Consider the following 17,188-nt stretch of genomic DNA (forward strand, 5'->3'; position numbering starts at 1 on the left):
TTTCAGTGTTTATATGCTATTGGGGGTATGCATCTAAGTAAGCAATTTACCTTCCTGAAATTAAAATATAGATAATTCCTGCACTGCCTGCCTCACATGGCATGCGAAAGTTATTTAAAATAGTAAGAAAATATAAATATGTTACTTATTATCTATTGAATCCATACATCAGGCTAGATAATTTAACTGTCATGTTGAAGTGATAAATTTATAAATATAGATATTAATATTTTGTTATTAATGTAAGAAGAGTAAGTTAGAAACCTAATATGAAGAGCAGGTGAGGATTTCAAAAGGATTGGTTCTCAGAAGGGTAGGACTAGAACAGTAATAATCAAACAAAATGTAAAATATGTTCATAGCAGGAACATACAGAAGGTTGCTTCTACAATGGTGTTTAAAATAGAATAATGTATATTTGATTAGACAATCATTTATGGGAATAAAAAGATTAAGAAAATTTATCCTTACCTGCAAAATCTTAGAACCAAAAAACCAAACCAAACCCAGTGCCGTCGAGGTGATTCCTACTCATGGCGACCCTATAGGACAGAGTAGAACTGCCCCATAGAGTTTCCAAGAAGCGCCTGGCAGATTCTAACTGCCGACCCTTTGGTTAGCAGCCATAGCACTTAACCACTATGTCACCAGAGTTTCCACAAAATCTTAGAAGCAACAATATATTCATCATATTTCATCCAGAACATTCCTGATGTCCTGCAGTCATGCATTTGAACTCATTTGTGCAGAAACATTCATTTTTATAGCTACTTACCTTCCTGGTGGTTACATCATTGGCTCCTAAAGACCAGAAAAAGAACCAAATGCAATTTGGCTGTCTTGACTGGGCCCCAAAGAAGACTCTTAAAGTTAAACAAATGAACAGAAATATCTTGAACAAGCAATATCTTCTAGGTGCAACTGCTTGTGTGTGGCACGAGGAAAATAAACACTAATCAAGGTAACTTAATTCTCAGTGAAATGAAACCTCATATGGAAACATGGGAATTTTACTCTTCCTTGATAATTACATCATGTAGAATCATCTCATGTGAGATTTTTATCATAAAGGAAGGGTTCATGGAAAGGAGATGCCTGACTGGAGCCAGCTGTGGATTATTCTTAATTGCCTCTCCACTCTCACATTCCCAAAAGGAAGGAGGATATCAGGGCTTAATATGACTCAAGTAAAGCATGAGAAAATGGAATGTGTTTACAAATGTCAACACAACTATTTGTAAAATAATTCGATATTTATTAAATCTTTTTGTGAGAAATGAAGTGGCTCTAATCAGACTTAAATAAATGGGTTGACTAATATTTTTTTTGTTAATATTTGAATGTACCATGCAACTAGGTTGATGGAAGTTGTATATAAAAGTTATCCAAATCACTCAGTAGGATGATTTCGAAGAATCTGAAAAAAGTTAGGAAAATAAATTTGAAATACTGTGGCACTATGAGTCAACCAGAATTACAGAGCGTTCAGTAAATTGGAGTTAAAAAGAACTGAAGGTATCATTTTCAAATTGATTGTTGTTGTTAGGTGCCATCAAGTCAGTTCTGACTCATAGCCAACCTATGTATCACAGAACAAAACACTGCCTGGTCCTGTACCATTCTTAAAATCGTTACTATCCTGGAGCCCATTGTCGCACCCACTGTGTCAATCTCTCTCTTTGAGGGTCTTCCTTTTCTTCCGCTGATCCTGTACTTTACCAAGCATGATGTCCTTCTCCAGGAACTGATCTTTCCTGACAACATGTCCAAAGTATGTAAGACACAGTCTCGCCATCCTTGCTTCTAAGGAGCATTCTGGTTGTACTTCTTCCAAGACAGATTTGTTCCTTCTCTTGGCAGTGCATTCAATATTCTTTGCCAACGCCACAATTCAAAGGCGTCAATTCTTTTTTGGTCTTCCTTATTCATTGTCCAGTTTTCACATGCATATTGGGCGATTGAAAACACAATGCCTTGGGTCAGGCACACCTTAGTCTTCAAGGTGACATATTTGCTTTTCAACACTTTAAAGAAGTCCTTTGCAGCAGATTTGCCCAATGCAATGTGTCTTTTGATTTCTTTCTTCTTTTTTTTTTTTTTAATTTTTGTTGTGCTTTAAGCGAAAGTTTACAAATCAAGTCAGTCTCTCACACAAAAACTTATATACACCTTGTTACGTACTCTCAATTGCTCTTCCCCTAATGAGACAGCCTACTCCCTCCCTCCACTCTCTCTTTTCATGTCCATTCCTCCAGCTTCTAACCCTCTCTACCCTCTCCTCTTCCCTCCAGACAGGAGATGCCAACACAGTCTCAAGTGTCCACCTGATCCAAGAAGCTCACTCCTCACCAGCATCCCTCTCCAACCTATTGTCCAGTCTAATCCCTGTCTGAAGAGTTGGTTCTTGTCCTGGGCCAACAGAAGGTCTGGGGGCCATGACCACCAGGGTCCTTCTAGTCTCAGTCAGACCATTAAGTCTGGTCTTTTTACGAGAATTTGGAGTCTGCATCCCACTGCTCTCCTGCTCCCTCAGGGGTTCTCTGTGTTCCCTGTCAGGGCAGTCATCAGTTGTAGCTGGGCACCATCTAGTTCTTCTGGTCTCAGGCTGATGTAGTCTCTGGTTTATGTGGCCCTTTCTGTCTCTTGGGCTCTTAATGACCTTGTGTCCTTGGTGTTCTACATTCTCCTTTGATCCAGGTGGACTGAGACCAGTTGATGCATCTTAGATGGCCGCTTGCTAGGGCCGAAGACTCCAGATGCCAATCTCCAAAGTGGGATGCAGAATGCTTTCTTAATAGATTTTATTATGCCAATTGACTTAGATGTCCCTTGAAACCATGGTCCCCAAACCCCTGCCCCGGCTACTCTGGCTTTCGAAGCGTTCAGTTTATTCAGGAAACTTCTTTGCTTTTGGTTTAGTCCAGTTGTGCTGACCTCCCCTGTATTGTGTGTTGTCTTTCCCATCACCTAAAGTAGTTCTTATCTACTACCTAATTAGTGAATATCCCTCTCCTTCCCTCCCTCCCTCCTATCTCTCTTAACCATCAAAGAATATTTTCTTCTCTGTTTAAACTATTTCTTAGTTCTTATAGTAGTGGTCTTATACAATACTTATTCTGTTGTAACTAATTTCACTCAACATAATGCCTTCTAGGTTCCTCCATGTTATGAAATGTTTCACAGATTCATCACTGTTCTTTATCAATGCGCAGTATTCTGTCATGTGAATATACCATAGTTTATTTATTCATTCATTCATTGATGGGCACCTTGGTTGCTTCCATCTTTTTGCTATTCTAAACAGTGCTGCAATGAACATAAGGGTGCATATATCTGTCCCTGTAAAAGTTCTTATTTCTCTAGGATATATTCCAAGGAGTGGGATTGCTGGATCTTATGGTAGTTCTATTTGTAGCTTTTTAAGGAAGCGCCAAATTGATTTCAAAAGTGGTTGTACCATTTTACATTCCCACCAACCGTGTGTAAGTGTTCCAATCTCTCCACAACTTCCCCAACATTTCTTGTTTTGTGTTTTTTGGATTAATGCCAGCCTTGTTGGAGTGAGATGAAATGTCATTGTAGTTTTGATCTGCATTTCTCTAATGGCTAACGACCATGAATATTTCCTCATGTATCTGTTAGCTACCTGAATGTCTTCTTTAGTGAGGTGTCTGTTCATATCTTTTGACAATTTTTTAATTGTGTTATTTGTCTTTTTGTAGTTGAATTTTTGCAGTATCATGTAGATTCTAGGGATCAGGCACTGATTGGAAATGTCATACCTAAAAACTTTTCCTCAGTCTAGGTAATCTTTTAACTCTTTTGGTGAAGTCTTTGGATGAGCATAGGTGTTTGATTTTTAGGAGCTCCCAGTTACCTGGTTTTTCTTCTGCATTATTAATAATGTTTCATATACTCTTTATGCCATGTATTAGGGCTCCGAACAGTGTCCCTATTTTTTCTTCCATGATCTTTATCATTTTAGATTTTATATTTAGGTCTTTGATCCATTTTGAGTTTGTTTTTGTGCATGGGGTGAGGTATGGGTCTTGTTTGATTTTTTTGCAGATGGATATCCAGTTATGCCAGCATCATTTGTTAAAAAAAAAACTGTCTTTTCCCTATTTAACTGTTTTGGTACCTTAGTCAAATATCAACTGCTCATATGTGGATGGATTTATGTCTGGATTCTCAAATCTGTTCCAGTGGTCTATGAACCTGTTGTTGTAGGAGTACCAGGATGTTTTGACTACTGTGGCAGTATAATATGTTCTAAAATCAGGTAGAGTGAGGCCTCCCACTTTATTCTTCTTTTCCAGTAATGCTTTACTTATCATTAAAAAATGTCATTGGACTCATTAGACATGGATTGGACTGGACAATGGATTGGAGAGAGAGTTGATGAGGAGTGAGCTACTTGTATCAGGTGGACACCTGAGACTATGTTGGCATCTCCTGTTTGGAGGGAAGATGGGACGGTTAGAAGCTTACAAAATGGTCACCAAAAAAGAGACTGGAAGGAGGGAGCGGGCTGTCTCATTGTGTAGTAAGGCGTATATTATAAGTTTATATGTGAGAGACTGACTTGATTTGTAAACTTTCACTTAAAGCACAATACAAATTATTTTTAAAAAGTTGGAATTTGGCTCAGAATTGCATTAAATCTATAGATTGCCTTTGGTAGAATAGACATTTTTATAATGTTAAGTCTTCCTATCCATGAGCAACGTATGTTTTTCCACATAGGTAGGTCTCTTTTGGTTTCTTGCAGTAGTGTCTTCTAGTTTTCTATGTTTAGGTATTTTACATCTCTGGTAAGATGTATTCCTAAGTATTTTATCTTCTTCGGGGCTATTGTAAATGGTATTGATTTGGTGATTTCCTCTTTGATGTTCTTTTTGTTGGTGTAGAGGAATCCAACTGATTTTTGTATGTTTGTCTTGTATCCTGATACTCAGCTGAACTCTTCTATTAGTTTCAGTAGTTTTCTGGAGGATTCCTTAGGGTTTTCTGTGTATAAGATCATGTCATCTGCAAATAGAGATACTTTTACTTTTTCCTTGCCAATCTGGATGCCCTTTATGTCTTTATCTAGCCTAATTGCTATGGGTAGGACCTCCAGCACAGTGTTCAATAAGAGTGGTGATAAAGGGCATCCTTGTCTGGTTCCCTATCTCAAGGGGAATACTTTCAGGCTCTCTCCATTTAGGATGATGTTGGCTATCGGTTTTGTATCAATGCCCTTTATTATGTTGAGGAATTTTCCTTGTATTCCTATTTTGCTAAGAGTTTTTGTCATGAATGGTGTCGAACTTTGTCAAATGCCTTTTCTGCATCAATTGATGAAATCATGTGATTCTTGTCTTTTGTTTTATTTATATGATGGATTACATTAATGGTTTTTCTAATGTTGAAACATTCCTGTATACGTGGTATGAATCCCACTTGGTCATGGTGAATTATTTTTTTTTTGATATGTTGTTGAACTCTATTGGCTAGAGTTTTGTTGAGGATTTTGGCATCTAAGTTCATGAGGGATATAGGTCTGTAATTTTTTGTGTGTGTGTGATGTCTTTACGTGGTTTTGGTATCAGGGATATGGTGGCTTCATAGAATGAGTTTGGGAGTATTCTGTCCTTTTCTGTTCTCTGAAATACCTGTAGTAGTAGTGGTGTTATCCCTTCTCTGAAAGTTTGATAGAACTCTTCAGTGAAACTGTCCGGGCCAGAGCTTTTTTTGGGGGGGGCAGTTTTTTGATTACCCTTTTCGCTTCGTCTTTTGTTATGGCTCTATTTAGTTGTACTACCTCTGTTTGTGTTAGTTTAAGTAGGTAATGTGTTTCTAGGAATTCATCCATTTCTTCTAGGTTTTCAAATTGTTAGAGTACAATTTTTCAGAGTAATCTGATATGATTCTTTTAATTTCAGTTGGGTGTGTTGTAATATCACCCATCTTATTTCTTATTCGGGTTATTTGGTTCCTCTCCTGTTTTTCTTTTGTCAGTTTGGCCAGTAGTTTATCAATTTTGTTGATTTTTTTCAAAAAAACTAGCTTTTGGTCTTATTAATTCTTTCAATTGTTTTTCTGTTTTCTATTTCATTTAGTTCTGCTCTAATTTTTATTATTTGTTTTCTTCTAGTGTCTGTGAGTTTTTTTTGTTGCTCTGTTTCTATTTCTTCAAGTTGTAGAGATAATTCTTTCATTTTGGCCACTTTTTCTTTTTGTATGTGTGCATTTATTGATATAAATTGGCCTCTGAGCACCGCTATTGTTGTGTCCCAAAGGTTCTGTTAGGAAGTGTTTTCATCTTAATGGATTCTATGAATTTCTTTATTCCATCCTTATTTTTTTTTTTTAATGTCTTCTATAATCCAATCTTTTTTGAGCAGGGTATTGTTTAGTTAGTGTTTGATTTCTTTTTCCTGCTTTTCCTGTTATTGATTTCCACTTTTATGGCCTTCTGGTCAGAGAAAATGCTTTGTAATATTTCAGTGTTTTGGATTCTGCTAAGGCTTGCTTTATGACCTAATATGTGGTCTATTCTATAGAATGTTCCATGTGCACTAGAAAAGAAAGTTTAGTTGGTTGCTGTTGGGTGGAGTGTTCTGTATATGTCTATGAGGTCATGTTAGTTGATTGTGGCATTTAGATCTTCCGTGTCTTTACTGAGCTTCTTTCTGGATATCCTGTTCTTCAGCGAAAGTGGTGTGTTGAAGTATCCCAGTATTATTGTGGAGCTATCTATCTCACTATTCAATGCTGATAGAGTTTGTTTTATGTATCTTGCAGCCCTGTCATTGGGTGTGTAAATATTTAATATGGTTATAGCTTCTTGGTGTATTGTCCCTTTAATCATTATATAGTGTCCTTCCTTATCTTTTCTGATGGATTTAACTTTAAAGCCTATTTTGTCAGAAATTAATATTGCTACTCCTGCTCTTTTTTGCTTATTGTTTGCTTGATATATTTTTTTCCATCCTTTGAGTTTTAGTTTGTGTCTCTAAGTCTAAGGTGTGTCTCTTGTAGGCAGCATATAGACAGATCGTGTTTCTTTATCCAGTCTGAGACTCTCTGACTCTTTATTGGTGCATTTAGTCCATTTACATTTAGAGTAATTATGGATAGGTGTGAATTTAGTGCTATCATTTTGATGTCTTTTTTTGTGTATTGACAGTTTCTTTTTCCCACTTGATTTTATGTGCTGAGTAGATTTTCTTTATATATTGTCCTTTCCTCATATCTGTTGTTGTTGATTTTGTTTCTGCTGAGTCTCTATTTTTTTTTTTTTTTTTTAATGGGTAGGATAGCTTGTCTCCTTTGTGGTTACCTTATTATTTACCCCTATTTTTCTAAATTTAAATGTAACTTTTATTTCTTTGTATTGCCGTATTTTCCACTCCATATGGAAGGTGTATGATAACATTTCTTACTCCCTCTTTATTATTCTAATGTTGTCTTCTTTTCTATGATAACATTGCTGTTCCCCTGTTTTGAGGGTTGTTTTTTTTTTTTTTTTAATAATCTTGCTTTGTATTTTTGGATTTCCCTGTCTGGGTTGACTTCTGGTTGCTCTGCCCAGTGTTCTAGTCTTGGGTTGATACCTGATATTATCAATTTTCTAGCCAAAGAACTCCCTTTAGTGTTTCTTGTAGTTTTGCATTGGTTTTTATGAATTCTCTAAACTTCTGTTTACCTGGAAATGTCTTAATTTCACCTTTATATTTGAGAGACATTTTTGCTGGATATATGATTCTTGGCTGGCAATTTTTTCCTTCAACTTTTTATATGTCATCCCATTGCCTTCTTGCCTGTGTGGTTTCTGCCTAGTAATCCAAGCTTATTCTTATTGGCTCTCCTTTCTAGGTGACTTTTCCTTTATCCCTAGCTGCTCTTAAAATTCTTTCTTTATCTTTGGTTTTGGCAAGTTCAAGTATAATCTGTCTTGGAGACTTTCTTTTGACATCTGCCTCATGTTCAGTTAGACGAGTATCTTGGATAGATATCTTCTCCTCTTTCATGATATCAAGGAAGTTTTCTGCTAAAAAGTCTTCAACAATTTTCTCTGTATTTTGTGTTATCCCTCCCTGTTCTGATACTCCAATCATTCGTAGGTTATTTCCCTTGATACAGTCTGCCATGATTCTTAAGCTTTCTTCATTTTTTTAAAATTCTTTTATCTGATTTTTCTTCAAACATATGACTGCCAAGTGCTTTATCTTCAAGTTCAGAAATTCTGCCTTCCATTTGCTCAAATCTGCTTCTCTGGCTTTCTATTGAGTTGTCTATTTCTTTATTTTTATTGTTAATTTTCTGAATTTCTGATTGCTGTCTGTCTATGGATTTTTCCAGCTTATGAAATTTTTCATTATGTTCCTGAATAATCTTTTTAATTTTTTCAATTGCTTTATCTGTATGTTCCTTGGCTTGTTCTGCACATTGCCTTATTTCCTTCTTGATGTCTTGAAAGGTTCTGCATATTAATGTTTTGTTTTCTGCCTCTGGTAATTCCAGGAATGCACTTTCATCTAGAAGATCCCTTGATTCTTTGTTTTGAGAGTTTGTTGAGGTAATTATGGTCTGTTTCTTTATGTGACTTGAAATTGACTGTTTTTTTTTTGAGTCATCTATAAGTTATTGCATTAGTTTATTTTATGTTTGCTTACTGTGTCATAGCTTCTTGCTTTGTTTTGTTTTGATATGCCCAGATGGTTGCTTGAGTGAGCTAACTTGATTATTTTCACTTTTGGAGCTCAGATGTCCTCTCACCAGATGGTTAGAGCTGTTATCAGGTAGATCAGTCTAGGAGTGCATTCACTTTTCTTGTATGAATTCAGCTCAGGTGTCTAGGTAGCTGATCATCAAGTGTGTGGTGCAGGCTGTGTCCCACACCCTTGGAGGGGCAGGGGTGATTGGTGCAGGTACCTGTATCTGGTTGTAGCAGATGGTCGTACTCTGAACAAGGCAGGGGGCTGAGAATCATCCCCCAAGTGTCTCTGAGGAAAGTGTGCCCCTATTCCCTAGAGTGTACAGTTGGGTGAGTTCTTCAGACGGACCATGGGCACCCAATATTTTTGGTTGTAAGGACTGAGAAGTACCAGTTATCCTCGGACCCCTTTTGCGGGTGGCTGGGTGACCTGAGTGGAGCCATCTGTCTTTAGGCCCCTGATATGGGTAGGTGAGGACCCTGTTTAATAGGCAAAGCAATGTCAAACATCAAACACCCACCTCTCCACCACACAGCTGAAATAGTTGGTGTTTGCCAACAGGGGCCTATTCTCCTGAAATAGGCCCAGACAGGTCCATGCAGAGGGGAAAGGTTGTCAAAGTCCACAGACCGTTTATGTCTGATCAGGAGCTGCTTCTGTCCTGAGCTTCTCCAGTTAATGGAGCTGGTAAATTATGTTTTTCCCCAATTGCAAATTTATTCCTTCTCAAAGCCCATGAGGATAGGTCTAGGCTCTCAACAGGACCTATCTCAGGCCCAGGGAAGTCAGCCACTGAAGCCATCTTGGGAGTAGGGGGGGCAGGGGGGCAGAGTGGGGGGTGCAGTGAAATATATGCAGGTAATTAGCTTTCGCTGAGAGCGCCATTCTTCTCTGGTTCCAGAGGTCTGAGTAGGCTGTACGGCTGGCTGCTTCTCCCTGAGGAAACTGTGGCCGAACACTAGTACCAACCCGCCACTGCAGCTCCTGGGAATGGGGCCTAAGGGCTCCCCATGATTCAGGTCTGGTAACTCCTCTCCACTTCTGAACCATCTCTTCCTCCCCCTGCCCCTCAGTTCTTTTTCTAAGCTTGCCTTTGATACTCAGGGCTCCTAGCTTGTCATAAATATACTTGTTTCACTTGTTTTTTTCAGGTGTTTGTTGTCAAGAGAGCTCGCTGGAAGCGCCTGTCTATTCTGCCACCTTGGCTCTGCCTCTGGAAATAGCATCTTTTGATTTCTTGATTGCTGCTGCTATGGTATTGATTGTGGATCCAAGTAAAATGAAATCCTTGACAACTTCAATCTTTTCTCTGTTTATCGTGGTTTGGCTTATTGGTCCAGTTGTGAGGATTTTTGTTTTTTTGTGTTGAAGTGTAATCCATAATGAAGGCTGTAGTCTTTGATTTTCCTCAGTAAATGCTTCAAATCCTCTTCACTTTCAGCAAGCAAGGTTGTGTCATCTGCATAATGCAGGCTGTAATGAGTCTTCCTCCAATTCTGATACCTCATTCTTCTTCATACAGTCCAGTTCCTCAGATTATTTGCTCAGCATAGAGATTGAATAGGTATGGTGAAAGGACACAACCCTGACATTCACCTTTCTTCACGGTAAACTACTCAGTCTCCCCATGTTCTGTCTGAACAATTGCCTCTTGATCCATGTACAGATTCCTGATAACACAATTATGTGTTCTGGAATTCCCATTCTTCACAATGTTATCCATAATTTGTTATGATCCACACATAGTCGAATGCCTTTGCATAGCCAGTAAAACACAAGTAAACATCCTTCTGGTATTCTCTGCTTTCAGCCAGGATCCATCTGACATCAGCAATGATATCCCTGGTTCCACTCCCTCTTCTGAATCTGGCTTGAATTTCTTGCAGATCCCTGTTGTTATACTGATATTCAAATCTATTAATGTCCCGTTTATCTTACCATTAATAAGGACCAGTTATAAAAATATATAAATGGTCACCTAATGGTATTAAAAATATGATATTCAAGTCAGCTATTATAGGGACATCTTTGGTTTAGGGTCTGTCAAAACCAATATGCCTATTGTTCATAGGAGACACCTGTGATATCTCACTGGTTTCTAGTCATGCTTGTAGAGCAAGTCAAAATTTCACCCAAGCTCCTGTCAGTATTAATTATATAAAATACATATGGGTTGGGACGGGTGTATATCATCACCATTATCATCAGCAGCAGCACTTTTTTTGCATTATCACTAAATCAGTTAAAATTTGTGTTAACTGGGTTAAAAAAAAAAAAATCCTGAGTTCAAACTTGTATAATAATTACAGGTGCATGAACCCCTTCTAGAATAAATAAACAGTTGACCTAATTAGACAACATCTGGTTTAATTCATGCTCCAGAAATAATCACGACAAATGTGATTACTGTTATTGGTGAAATGGTTGGGTTATATCCTTGGAACTGGGCTTGAACTCTATCCTAGTTGATTGACAATCCACAAGTTTCATTGACTTAAAATGTGGGGATATTTCTCATTTATAATACCTCTTGGGTGTGAGTCAAGTGCAAATCTGCTCTGTATTATCATCTTTCCTATTTCATTTCTGGTTAGCAGCTCTTATGTTAGTCACTATCCTGGCAAATGCATAGGAATATGGATGGAACCAGGTAAATGGCACTTAATTCTTCTGTTTGAATGTGGAATCTTTCACTTCATTCATATTCCATTTGCCCAGCAAGTCATATGGCAAATCCTGATGTGGAAGAGTGAGAAATACCCCGCTACTCAGGATGCACCAAGGATAACCCTTTCCCTTGTTTCTAGGTATAGTGAATTAATCATATACTTCATATACCATTAGGTCTGTATTTGGCTTCCATATCACGTTCCTATATTAGTCATGGAATCGACTCGAAGGCACTGGGTTGGGATATTAGTCAGAATTTTACTACAATAATGATGCATAAAAGACAACCACAAAATCTTAGTGACACGTAGTAAAAAGTATTTCATGCAACTCTACAGATCAGCTAGGTTTTGAGTTCAGGTTGTTTCCATGCATCTCTTAATTTCCTTGGACAAGTTGAAGGGGCGGCAGACACTTGAGGCAAGTTCATCTCATGGTAGAACTTCAAGCTTTCAGAGGAGAAGTCTCTTACACACTAGGCTGGGAAACACCACACTCACACTCATATCCACATTCCATTAACCAAGTAACATGGCCAAGACTAGTGTCAATGGGTCAGGAAATATACTCCTCCCATGAAGACAGTGTAGGTCTGTGGGGGGGGGCAAGCAGGGGAATAATGTCAATATTTGGTGACTAATAATCTAATCTACACAAGTTGCATTCACTCATCCAAGAAATACTTTCTGGACACAAATATTTTTTTCAGATACCAAAGCAGGATGTCAAAGTATATGCATTCTAGTTGTTGTTAGCTGCCATCAAGTTGGTTCTGAGTTACGGTGACTTTATGCATAATAAAATGAAAGATTGCCATGTCCTGGAACCTCTTCATGATCTTTGGTATTTTGAGTCCATTGTTGCAGCTATTGGGTTATTCCGTCTCACTGAGGGTTTCCCCCATTTTGGTTGGCTCTCTACTTTACCAAACATGGTACCTTTTCCTAGCAATTGGTTTTTCCTGATGACATGTCCAAAGTAAGCAATTTGAAGTCTCACCAGCTGTCATGGATTGAATTGTGTCCCCCCCCAAAATATCTGTCAACTTGCCTAGGTCATGATTCCCTTGTCCGATTCTATGATTGCCTATCATTTTACGATCTGATGTGGTTTCGCTAAGTGTTGTACACCCTATCACTATGATGTAATAAAATGTATTAGCAGAAGTTATGTTGATGAAATCTATAAGATCAGGTAGTGTCTTAAGTGGATCTCTTTTGAGATACAAAAGAGAGAAGTGAGAAGAGAGACATGGGGGCCTCATACCACCAAGAAAGGAGTGCTGGAGCAGAGCATGTCCTTTGGGTCTGAGATTCCTGCACTGAGATGCTCCCAGACCAAGGGAAGATTGATGACAAGGGCATTCCTCCAGAGCAGACAGAGAGAGAAAGCCTTCCCCTGGAGCCGACGACCTGAATTTGGACTTGTAGCCTACTAGACAGTAACAGAATAAATTTTTCTTTGTTAAAGCCATCCTCCTGTGGTATTTCTGATATAGCAGCATTAGATGACTGAAACACCATCCTAATTTCTAAGGTACATTTTGGTTGTATTTCTTCTAAGACTGCATGAGTAAACATTCATTCTATTGGGAGTCTATGGTATATTCAATATTCTTCATCAACACTGGAGTTTGCATGCATCAATTCTTTTTCTAGTAGTAGACAGAAATAGATACACATAATTACATATATAGTTAGATGGTGCCTTGCTCTCTGAAGAAAAATTAAAAAAGTAGGGTAAAGGACAAGATAGTAACTGGTTCAGGGATGAAGTCTCTCTATCATTTCTAGAAGCAGACTGCTCAAAGCAAATGAACTGGCTGAAGCCCTGAAATAAGAGATGAGTTAGTATCCAAAGAAGAAACCTCAGCAAAATATAGCTGTAATACAGTGAAAGAGCCCAGTGATGTAATAGGAATTGAGGAGCACACAACAATGGAAGCCAGGTGGAGTTGGGCCCTGAGTTTAATTTTAAAAGCTTTCCATTCAACTCAGGTTTTTGTAAAATTGAATAGAACCGTAATAAAATCTAACATACTTTAAATGGATTATTCCATGTGCTTTATGGTACAAAGATGGGCACAGTAAGACAATTTAGATAGATATTACAAAAGTACAGGTGAGTAAGTATGATGACTTGAACCATCAAGTATGGAAAATAGCAAAAGTAGCAAAATCCTGAAGACAATGAGCAAATGCTGAACAATGCATTCTTTGAGAGAACAGTGGAGTCAGGGATGCTACTAAAGCTTTGGTTGAATAAAGGCATCATTTATTGATAGGATGAAGATAGAGCAGGAAAATATCTTGGAGAGCCTAATCAACCTTTAAACTTCAAATACATCAACTTTGAATACTTGACATATATCCTCATGGAGATATTAACTTGGAAGTTGATATTCAACCATAGATTTCAGGGAAGAGATTCTATTTGGAGATATAAATTTGGTAGTTGTAAACATAGAGATAGAAATTAAACAATGACATAAACGATTTAGTCAAATGAGAAGTCTGTTTATTTAAATAAGGACACAGCACTGTTCATTTATTACAAAATGTCAGGTATCTGGTAGGGGCTGTTACTTATTTTTTAGTATTACTCTAGCTACTATTGGGCCTTTACATACCTACGTAAGTTTTAGAATTAGTTTGTCATTTTCTTTACAAATTTTGTTGTGATTTTTATTAGATTTGCATAGAATATATAAACAGTATTGATGGAATTTAGTCTTCTTAACCATTAACTTTCTATATCTCAAGAATTATTGAGATCTACCTTCATGTCAATATTATAATTTTATCCGTGAAATCCTTGAGTGGATATGTGTGTTCATGAGTGTAGGAGTGTGTGCATGCATGTGTGCGTTCATATACACGCGTGTAAGCCTGTTCACAGATATACATTAACAAAATATAATCAATAAAATACGAAAAAAACACTGAATAGAAAATACCTAAACTAGAAAGCTACTGAACCATTAAAATCCAAAGCAAATCACTGTCATATAATTTTTATGTTACTTTTATCAAAATAGCAAGAAACTTGCAATTCTTATACTTTGTAATATATTGCAGACACAGGGCATAGTGAGGGTAAGGAGTTTCCAGGGGCAATCTCTAAGTTCAGCCTTTTCCTATCCCAAATTTCAAGATGAATAGATGTTGATGAGTCAGCAGAAATGCCTTCCCCCTCTTGTCTGGCTTTCGTATTTGTGGTGCCTAAAAGCATTCTGTACCTTGTCTGCTGCACCCTTGGACTTGGACCCTGGGGCATGTGCCCTCCTCTGCCCCCCTTTTGCTATGCTTCTGTTTAGACAATGGAGAATATAAAATAGAACAAAACCATGTGATTAATAATAATCATACAAATTCTAGTTGCATGACCAAGAACAAGTTACTTAACCTCTCTGAGCCTCAACTTTGTCATATGTACAATGGCAGTAACAACAGTAACAGATTCAATAGAAGTAATAGGTTTTGATGTTGTGAGGATTAACTAGTTGCCATCCAACTGATTTCATCTCATGGCAAACCCATACTCTGTAGGGCTTTCAATTGCTGTGACCTTTTGGAGGTAGATCACTAGGTCTTTCTTCTGAGGTGCCTCTGGGCAGACTGAAGCCACAAATATTTTGGTTAACAGCAAAAAAAAAAAAAAAAAAAAAAATTTTTTTTTTTTTTTTAGTGCAACTAGGGACTCCCTGTGAAAGTTAAGTGACTTATTATAAACAAAATGTGTAGAACACTGCTTGGTATATTGTAGTTGCTACTTAATTGTTATCAGAAATTGTTATCAATATATCATGAATATTTATGGCATTATCACTGAAACATTTGATAAAAAGAACAAAAATATAAAGTTGGACAAGCCTCACTTATGCATATTATTTAATACCATAAATCAAATCCCAGAAAATGAATGCTGTCAGTAGATAAAAAAGATACTGTATTTTAAACATATATTTGTAATTACAAAATTCCTAAGATGGCCCTACAATAGGACCAGTACAATAATCCATTCATTAAAAAATATTAAGTAAGTGCATATTGTTTGTCAACTGCTGTTTCAGGTCCCATAGAAACAGAAGTAAACCATCAGACAAATCTCTGCCCATCAGAAACTTACATTCCAATGTAGAAATACACAAAAAATGCATATACAAATAGAGATACAGTAAAATTCAAAGTAATGCTAATGCTTACAAAATGAGCAAGGCATTGAAGTAGAATGTTAATTTATAGGTTAAATTAGTTGGTCAGCAAAGTCCTTTCTTAAGAGTGGTATCTGAGCAGAGATCTGAAAGAAAGGGGAGAGACAACCAACAGGAAAATATGCAAAAAAAAGAAAAAAATGCTAGGAGAGAGAACCAACCCCAGTCCAAAGGCCTGGAGGCAATGAAACAAAACAAGGAGGATGCACAACAGAAATCAAGGGAGAGAGGGGTGCTCTGTAGTGAGGTGAGAGATATGTCCAAAAGACTATCATGGCAGCCTAAAGGACTTGGATTTATTTAAAATCTTTGAAAAGATTTGATCAGAGAGACATGTCCCCTGAGTAATGTTTTAAGAACTTCCCCCTGGTTGTTGTCTGATTAGACTCTAGAGGGAAAAATTGAAGGTTGGGAGAGCAGTTAGGAGGCCCTTGCAGTGTCTGAGCAAGCTGTAATGGCAGCCAGGCCCAGGGTGTAGGCAAGGGAGTAATTTAGAAGTGGGCAGATATGGAATCTATTCTGAAGATACAACCAACAGAAAGTGTTGTATATAAGATGTTAGAGAAAGAGAGAAGTCAATGATGACTCCAAATTAGAGAAAAACCCTGACATCACATAAGTGGGGGATAAACATTTTTGGTAAAAAATAATGCAAATTCCCATAGAACACTAAATACAAACATACTAATTTTTTTTTGATAGTCTAGAAGAGGCAGAAAAAAATCTGTAATATGATAAAATGCATACATAGTTTAAATGGAAAATAAAACACTGTTAATGTTTTCCATCAATGTTACAATCAAACATTAAGGATCAAATACTCAACATTTTTCTTGGAAATTGTAGACCTGGATATCATGGCAAACAACACTGGAACCAAAAATATCTTACCTTTGAAAAGCTAGCAAAAACGAATGGTATTTACGTATGATATAATCAACCTGAAACACTATTAGACTCAACTGAAAAATCATATGAACTAAAAAGAATGCTCAGAAAGTATAATTGGCACCCCATTAATATAGATAAAGTATAACCCTGAAGAGTTACAAATTTTATTTTCTCATAAATAAAAAATGCAAAAAAATTTATACATTTCCTAAATATAAATTATCAGTTTAGATTTAGGAAATGTATTTTGTGATATTTATATAAAACATTTTTTCCTTGAACTCCACTTAAACCAAATGAAACCCATTGTTATTGAGTTGATTCCAACTTACAGCAACCCTATAAGAGAGATGTAACTGCTCAGTAGGATATTCTTGCTGTACTTCTTCCAAGACAGATTTTTTTCTCCTTTTGGCAGTCCACGGTACATTAAATATTCTTCACTAAAACTATTATTCAAAGGCACCAACTCTTCTTTGATCTTCCTTACTCCTTGTCCAGCTTTCACACACATATAAGGCAGTTGAAAACACCATGGCTTGGATCAGGCACTCCGTGGTCCTTAAAGTGACATCTTTGCTTTTTAACACTTTAAGGAAGTCTTTTGCAGCAGATTTGCCTAAAGTAACACGTCATTTGATTTCTTGAATGCTGCTTTGATTGTCACTCCAAGTAAAATGAAATCCTTGACAAGTTCAATATTTTCTCC

This window comes from Loxodonta africana, unplaced genomic scaffold (assembly GCF_030014295.1).
Source record: "Loxodonta africana isolate mLoxAfr1 unplaced genomic scaffold, mLoxAfr1.hap2 scaffold_59, whole genome shotgun sequence".
NCBI lineage: Eukaryota > Metazoa > Chordata > Mammalia > Proboscidea > Elephantidae > Loxodonta > Loxodonta africana.